We start from the raw sequence: 8,661 nt of genomic DNA, 5'->3' as shown, positions 1-8,661 counted from the left end.
TGTGTGTGTGTGTGTGTGTGTGTGTGGCCAGCTCAGCCCACCAGGGGGCGGGGCTGGCTGGCATGTGGTGCTGGGGGATTGAACCGTGGTCCCTGGGCTTTGCTAAGCTTGTTCTAAGTAGGTGCTTTAGACCACTGAGCCATCTCACCAGCCCATCATAGGTAATTTGTACCTGTGCATGACATATCTTTTTTTCTGTTCCCCATGCCTGGGGTCGTGGAGATGGCTCAGTGGAATAAGCGTTGCCCTGGCAAGTATCAAGGGCCTGAGTTCAATATTTGGTTCCGCAAACAAACAAACCATTGTAAGAAAGGGGCCTGGGGAGATAGCTCAATAGAGTAAGAACTTGTATGGCAAGCACAAGGTCCTGAGTTCAATCCCCGGTACTGCAAACTTTTTTTTTTTTTTTTTGCTTTACGTGTGTTCTTTTCCCCTTCCTTGCTCCCTTCTAGTTTAAACATTTTCCTCCCATTTTCCAGTATCTATTATACGTTTTAGTCCTTATTTGTATTTTCATTTTCTCAGACCAGAAAAACAATGCGGTATTTAAACGTGTGTGCCCGGTTTATTTCACTTAGGGTACAGTCTCAAGGTGCACCCATTTAGAAACGTCTAAAACATCGAGAAAAGGATCTTTTACACCCCCAAGAATCATAGATTTGAGCGACTCCTGGAAAAGGCGATAGAAGAGGCAGCGCTCAACTATCCAGGTCCCCTCTGCGCTACGAGACCTCCGAGAACTCGATGGTCCCAGCTTCCGCTCCGGGTGAGGGAGCCGCCTACTTCCGGCATCCCAGGCCCGCCCCGACGCCAGTGGTGACGGAAGCACGTCGGGGGTGACCTCACCCTCCAACATGGCGGCGGCGGTAGATTAGGCCCGCGGGTCGAAGCAGCCACTGCCGCTGGGGTCCCCTTTCAGAAGCAACTGCTGCCGCCGCCGCTTGTTCCATCTCTTTTGGGGTAGGCGCCAGGGCCGGGTGAGGGGAGTGGGGTTCCGGGCTAATGGAGCTGAGAAGGCGGTTTTCACCTGGGGAAGAAGGTGTCCAGAGCCTTCCCAGTCACCACAGTGGTGCGACGAAGCGTGAGTGCGAGACTGCGAGTGAGTGCGTGAATGTGTGTGTGTGTCAGTGTCCCCCGGCGTCCCCGCGCCCGGGGGTTCCATTCCTTGGTCGCCGCACCCGGTCGGCGCGCTCCCGTTGCGGGCGCTTCTCCCGTTGCGGGCTGCCTGTGGCGGCGGAGCTCGGCCTTTGCTCCAAATGGCTCTGCCGCGACAAGCAGCGTCACGGAGAAAACCTGGGCGCCTGTTTAGGCTTAGGCGGGGGAGCGCGGACTTGTTTTTGGTTGAGGCCAGGGCTTGCCCGACTTTCACTGAGAACGACTGTACGTTTTCCCAGCGCTAGTCTTCCCAGACATCTCGAGTGTTCTGACGAACGCGGTGTTTCAGCAAAGCCTGCCTTTGCACCCTTGGAGGTGATGCACAGTGCACGCTGTGGTTATTTCCTTCTTAGCCGTGTTCTCCCAGCATTCTAAGGAGGCCCCAAGTTTCTTGCCTTCCGACCTCGCTTTTTTAGTTGATGCTGTTTGTTGGTAGCTTTGTCCAGCTCTTAATCGCTCTCCACACGTGTTTATCCGAAATAGCTTTCTCACTGTTTACGTTCAGAAGTTTGACCTAAGCTGCCAGTCCCCTCTCCCCTTTTTTGCTTTCTGTTGTAAAACAGAGCCAAATCAATTGTTTTGCGAAATTGCCCGGCAGAGTTCCCCTGGAGGTTTGTTGTGACCGGAGCGTTGCTCTCTGCCCAGACTTGTTGTGTGACCTTGGACGGGTTGCCACACCCTTCATCCCCGCCCCCCTTTAAACGCCTTAGAAAAATAGCTTGTAAAAAGCCAGGCTTGGTCCCGCATGCCTGTAATCCCCGAATTTGGGAGGCTGAGGCAGGAGGATAGTTGCGAGTTCCAGACCAGCCTGGGCTACAAAGTGAGCATAGCACGACCCTGTCTCAAAAAAGAAAGAAGCTCCTATAGGTAACAAAGTGCTTATACTTGGTATGCACAGTTGGGTGATAAACTTGGTACATTTCTACCTGTAAATAAAAAATATTCAAACTGGGGTTCGATCCCTGGTGTGCCCTGCTGGCCCTGCCCCCGGAGAGCTCGCGGAGACTAGGACTGAGACTGGGCATGATGGTGCACGCCTTTAATCCCAGCACTTGAGCTGAAAACAGGAGGATCCCTACAAATCCAATCAGTGTAGTGAGACCCCCATAGACCCTGTACTAAATACATTAATTTTTTTTAAATTGAAAATTTTCAAATATTTAGAAATATTTATTTTGAAGTAGACAAGGATTTTGAACACCCTCTCACTGTGAATGAACAAATACAATTAAGCATTTTTCCAAGTGGTTCATATGCTTAGGTGGAGGAATATGCCCCAGTAATTGAATTCAACTAAAGGATGTATAAATTGAACTCACTGCGTAGTGCAGGCTGGCCTGGAATGTCCGACCATCCTGCCTCAGCCTCCCAGTGCTGGGATTATAGGCATGTACCACTACACCCAGCTCCAGGATGTGCAAGTTTGAGTGCAACAGTTTTGTAAAGGAAAAAGTGCTAACACATCATTAAATCAGTATTTATAGAATAGACACATTAAGCTTTTTTTTTTTTTGGTGGAACCGGGGATTGAACTCAGGCCCTTGTACTTGTCAGGGAAGAGCTTATTTTACTGAGCCATCTCCCTGGCCCCACATTAAGCTTTTAGGATTGGTACTCTGGCAAGAGAATAATAGTTTAAAAAATTTTTTTAAAGTATTTTTTCTTATAGCCAGGTGTAGGGGTATAGGTTTGTAATCCCTGTACTCAATTGCAGTGAATTAGAGGTCAGCCTGGCTAGTGAGACCCTGTCTCAAAAAATAGAACAGCAAATACACATATATATTTTTTCTTATGAAGTAATTTAGACAAAGCCAGCCAAATAGCTCAGTGGATTAAAGCACCTACAGGCAGGTGCAGGTGCAGGGGCCGGGGATTCAGTCCTCGGCCCTGCCATGCTGGCTCTGCCCTCAGGGCCTGCTGTGATGGCAGTTGAGACTGGGCATCGTGGCCCATGCCTGTAATCTCAGCTCTTGGGCCGTAAACAGGTGGATCACTACTAGTCAGATCTGAATGCGATCTAATAGTAAGACCCTGAACACCCTGTAGACCCTTTCCTAAAATACAAAATAAAAAAAAAAAAGAAAGAATTTAGACAATTTTTGTTAGTGGTTCTGGAGATCAAACTCAGGGTTTGGTTTATGTTAGGAATATGCTCTACCACTGAGATACATTCTTAGCCCTAGATTTAGAGAGTAACACAGTGTATTTCTATTCTGCTTTTTGATTTTTCGGACATTATTTTGATTTATATCATCTCAAGTATGTGAAACAAGAATTCTTAATTATATATGAGTTGGAGGAAGAGAGCTGTTTTTAGAGTGGTTGGGTTTTGGGGTGGGTCTGCTCTACAGAGCCCACATTGAAGGATAATCCTAGCCCCTTCTGTTTTTTTTTTTTTTTTTTTGTCATGCTGGGAATAAAACCCAGGGTCCCACTTTCTGAGCTCTGCTGCCAAGCTGTACCCTCAGCCCAAGTGTTGATTTTTGTAAATGCCTTTATTGAGAGAATTAGCATAGCATATAGTTCATGGTTGTATAATTTAATGGTTTTCAGTATATCTATAGAGCTATTAGGCAGCCATCACCACACTTCATCACCCCAGAAAGAAACTCCTCTGCCGTCCACCCTATCCGTGGTCCTGGAGATTGACTCAGCTACATCTTCAGCCTTTTTTCTTTCTCTTGTTTGAGACAGGTTCTTGCTGTATAGTTCAGGTTGGTCTTGAACTCACTGTGTGGCCCAGGTTGGCCTCAAGTTTGCAGCAGTATTCCTACCTCAGCCTCCCAAGTGCTGGGATAATAGGTGTGTGCCATCATGCCTAGATTGACTGCTTGATTCTTTTTTTTTTTTTTTTGGCGGAACCGGGGATTGAACTCAGATCCTTGCGTTTGCCAGTCAGGTGCTTATCCTACTGAGCCATCTCCCCGGCCCAACTGATTGATTTTTTTTTTATTCATTTATTTTTTTATGTGTGTGTGTGTGTGTGTGTGTGTGGCCAGCTCAGCCCACCAGGGGGCGGGGCTGGCTGGCATGTGGTGCTGGGGGATTGGACCGCTGTCCCTGTGCTCTGCCAAGCTTGTTCTAAGTAGGTGCTTTAGGCCACTGAGCCATCTCGCCAGCCCGATTGATTCCTATTTTATATATTTAGTATAAGGTCTGCAGGGTCTCACTACACAGATAGGACTTGTAGTGATCCTTTCTGTTTTTCAGCCTCCCAAGTGGTGGGATTACAGATGGTGCCACCATGCTCAGCCTCAGTCCCTGGCCCCTGCATCTGCGTAAGCAGGCGCTTTAATCTGCTGAGCTATCTGGCCGGCCCTATTTATTGTCTTTTTGAGGCAGGGACTCACTATGCATCTCAGGCTGGCATTGAGTCCCTCTAGCCTGGTTCTACCTTTTGACTGTTATATATAATGCTGCTTTGAGCATTCTGTGCATGTTTTTTTTTTTTTTTTTTTTCCCCTCGGAACCGGGGATTGAACTCAGATCCTTGCATTTGCCAGTCAAGCGCTTATCCTACTGAGCCATCTCCCCGGCCCTTCTGTACATGTTTTTGTGTAGACAGATGTTTTCATTTCTTTGGTGTATACCTACCTATACATGGAATAGTGAATGTAATGAATTTTATGTCTTCGTTTATAAAGCTGTGTACATAGACATAGGAAGCTTAAGTACTTATTGTGGAAGAGTGTCTGTGGGAAGGCAGGTTAAGGAGTTCCTGTGAAGGAGCTGTCTGAATGCCAGCTGCCGGGTGAAGTTTTTGGAGAAGCTCTTAACACAAGATTGAACTCGAGTATATTGCTTTGGCGTGTTTTATTTGGAAAGGGATTTTCAACACCCAACACTAGAATAGTAGTGTCTGCTGGAACACGTCACTCAGTTACAATTCAGCTGAGTAGGATGAATTTTGGCAGTTTGAGGTTTTTGTTTTTGTTTTTTTTTGTGATACTAGAGATTGAACCCTAAAACTATATATATATGTATTTTTTTTCTTTAAATGATCTAGGGTCTTACTATAGCACAGGCTCGCCTTAAAGTGTCAATTTCCCTGTCTTAGCCTGTCATATGCTAGGATTAAAGGTGTGTGGTGTGTACATCTGTCTACCTTTTATTTTCTTTCTTTTTTTCTTTTTAAGTTTCTTTTCTTTTTTTTTTTTTTAAGTTTCTTATTTTGGGGACATGGTCTCACTACATTGCTAGATTTCCCCAGTTGGGGTTGAATTTGTGATCCTCGTGCCTCAGCCTCCCATGTGGCTAAGATTACAGGTGCACATCATCACACCTGGCAATTTCATAATTATTAGGATTGTTTTGCTTCTTTTGAAGAAACATCTAGAATTCAGTGATTAATAAGGCATGGAGTATGAATTACTGTTGTGTAGGGTTGAGGAGGTTATTCAGTTATACAGGACTTGCCTCACATGCACAAGGCCCATGGCGACTGTCATGATTAAAACTAAAGCCAATCAGTGGTCTAAAGCACCTACTTAGAACAAGCTTAGCAAAGCCCAGGGACCACGGTTCAATCCCCCAGCACCACATGCCAGCCAGCCCCGCCCCCTGGTGGGCTGAGCTGGCCACACACACACACACACACACACACACACACAAATAAATAAAATTAAAAAAAAAACAACAAAAACTAAAGCCAAGAAACTTTAATATTTTAAAAATTACAAACCATTGTTTTGTGACTACTTTTCATATTTCAGCTGGAATTGTAGATATGTTCAACTCTTATTTCTACAGTATGTAAATTCCTATTATGTTCTGATTTTATTTTAGTAGAAAGAAATGGTCTAAAAAACAAAGACCCAGGTTGGTGACACATACCTGTAATCCCAGAACTCTGGGAGGCAGAGACACAAGATCACAAATTTGAACCTAACCTGGGCAATTAAAAGATTTAGTGAGATCCTGTCACTATAAGAAAAAGGAGGGGGTCAGGGAGATGGCTCAGTGGAATAAGCGCTTCCCTGGCAAGTGCAAGCCTGAGTTCAATCCCAGGTTCTGCAAAAAAAGAAAAAGAAGGACTGGAGGTAGCTCAGTGTGTAGATCCTGGGTTCAGTTCCCAAACCTCAGATAAATAAATGAATAACCAAGAAATACCTTAAATTATTTAAAAACTAATTAAACTATGTTAAATTCTTTATTTTTATTTTTTTTATCTTTTTGAGATAAGGGCTCATTATGTAGTTCAGGCTGGTTTTATTTTTTAGATTGTTTATTTTTGGCGGAACCAGGGATTTGAACTCAAGCCCTTGCGCTAGGCAGGGAAGCATTTATTCTACTGAGCCATCTCCTTGGCCCCTTTATTATTTATTTATTTATTTTTTTGTATTTTAGGGAAGGGTTTACAGGGTGTTCAGGGTCTCACTACTAGACTGGACTCTAGTGATCTACCTGTTTACATCCTCCCAAGAGCTGGGATTACAGGTGTGCACCACCGTGCCCACTCTCAATTCTGTCTCAGGGTGCCCTGGGGGCGGGGCTGGCTCTGGCATCTGCACAGCAGGCCCGGGTATCGAACCCTAGCCCTCTGTGCCTTTCTTGCAGGTGCTTTCATCTGCTGAGCTATTTGGTTGGCCCTCAGGCTGGTTTTAAACTAGCAAAGATCTTCCTGCCTCAGCCTCCCAGCTGGGATTACAGGTGTGTACTACTATGCCTGGCAACTATGTTAAAATGAAAGAAATTGTTATAGTTCCCCCCTCCCCCCATCAGGGATTGGACCCAGGCCCTTGCGATTGCCAGGGAAGCACTTATTCCACTGAGCCGTCTCCCCGGCCCCAGTTGTTATAGTTTTAGTAGGTTAAAGAACATAATTTAGGGGAAAAAAATCCAATATAATTTAGCTTCAACATTCTAAATGTGTCTGAGGTGAAGTCTCAAAATTTTTCCTTCCTTCCTTCCTGGTTTGCTTTTTGGTATTGGAAATCCAACGCAGGACCTTGCATTTGCCAAGTAGCCTTGTGCCACTGAACTATAACCCTGACCACTTACTTATTTATTTATTTTTGTCCTTTTGAGACAAGGTCTTCCTATGCAGTTCAAGGTAGCCTGAGCTCATTTTGTAGCCCAAGCTGGTCTCGAACTTGTAAGGATCCTCCTGCCTCAGCCTTTCCAGTGCTGAGATTACAGATGTGTGCCGCCACACCTGACTTTTTTTTTTTTTTTTTTTTTTTAATTTTAAGGAAGGGTCTACAGGGTGTTCAAGGTCTCACTACTAGATCCGAGTCAGCGATCTGCCTGTTTTCATCCTCCCAAGTTCTGGGCTTTACAGGTACATACTGTCACACCCAGTCTCAATGGCTGTCTCAGCATGCCCTGGGTGCAGGGCCGGTGCCAGTGCCAGGAGGCTCGAACTCCTCACTCCTGTGCCTGCTTGCAGGTGCTTTAATCTGCTGAACTATTTGGTTCTATTTTGGTTTTTGAAACATGGTCTTACTGTGGATTTCAAGCTGATCTTGAATTTACTAGGTACCCCAGACTGGCCTCAAACTTGCAGCCATTCTCCTGCCTCAAAAAAAACCTTTTTTTTCCTTTGGTACCAGGGATTGAACTCAGGACTCTGCACTTGCCAGGCAAGTGCTTATTCTACTGAACTATTTCCCGGGCCCCAAAATTTCCTTTTTCTTTTTGGTGGAACTGGGGATTAAACTCAGGCTTTTGTACTTGCCAGACAAGCGCTTATTCTACTGAGCCATCTCCCTGGCCCCCAAAATTTCTAATTTTAGCAGGCATCCAAAGTGATTATGATGAGACAAGTTTGGGAAATAGAAAATATACTGCTTCAGATGTACTTTCTTTTTTTTTTTTTTTTTAATGTATTTGGTACAGGGTCTCACTTCCTTGCTGGGACTCGTAGAAATCCTCTTGTTTTCAGCCTCCCCAGCACTGGGATTACGGGCATATGCCACCACACTTGCCTGGGTCTTGAGGCCTGCTCAGCTTGCCCAGGGGCGGGGCTGGCATGGTATTGGTGCTGGGGATCAAATCTCAGTCACTGCGCTTGCCTACGCAGGAGCTTAGTCTGCTGAACTATCTCACCAGCTCAGGATATACTTTTCATAAGAACTTATAATAGGATTTGATAGATATTTTCTGGTTATAGTTCATAAAAATATACCTTATTCCTGTATGTAATCAGTGCTGGCATCCTGGAATTTTTTCTGGTATTCAGCAATAGAAATCTGGTTATGTAAAAGGAAAAATCCAGGTGTGTTGACACGTGCTTGTAATCTCAGCACTCCAGAGGCTGAGACAGGATTGATAGAGGGACATGAAATTCCCAACCTGGCCTGAATGAGTTCGTGTTCTCTAAAACCAAAGAATGAATTTTAGGAACAAACGGAGGCTGAGGGTAAAACTTTATTGGAAAGGAAAGCTTCTGTTGGAGAGGGACACAAGGGGGTCCCGAGCGGGTTGTCCAGGAAGCTGTCTCTTTCAGGTTATTTTATAGGACAAAACCATGCGGGGCTAAGGTAGAGACAAAGAGGTCCCGCTTAG

At 45.2% G+C, this 8,661-nt stretch overlaps 1 protein-coding gene across 6 annotated transcripts in view; it reads left to right on the top strand.

Moving 5' to 3' along the window:
- The first annotated feature begins 408 nt into the window (after window positions 1-408).
- Window positions 409-8,661, top strand: part of Bcl2l13 (BCL2 like 13) — a 97,596-nt gene continuing 89,343 nt past the window's right edge. For 2 of the 6 annotated variants that reach the window (XM_023723905.1, XM_023723910.1), the window contains exon 1: window positions 418-960. The gene's annotated coding sequence lies outside the window, so the exon portion shown is untranslated. Of the gene's footprint in view, window positions 961-8,661 lie in introns of all 6 variants that reach the window. The other 4 variants (XM_023723911.1, XM_023723912.1, XM_023723904.1 and 1 more) reach the window with 4 other exon arrangements.

This window comes from Octodon degus, unplaced genomic scaffold, assembly GCF_000260255.1.
Source record: "Octodon degus isolate 3935 unplaced genomic scaffold, OctDeg1.0 scaffold00104, whole genome shotgun sequence".
NCBI classification, from domain to species: domain Eukaryota; kingdom Metazoa; phylum Chordata; class Mammalia; order Rodentia; family Octodontidae; genus Octodon; species Octodon degus.
This window is presented reverse-complemented; position numbering and strand designations above follow the sequence as displayed.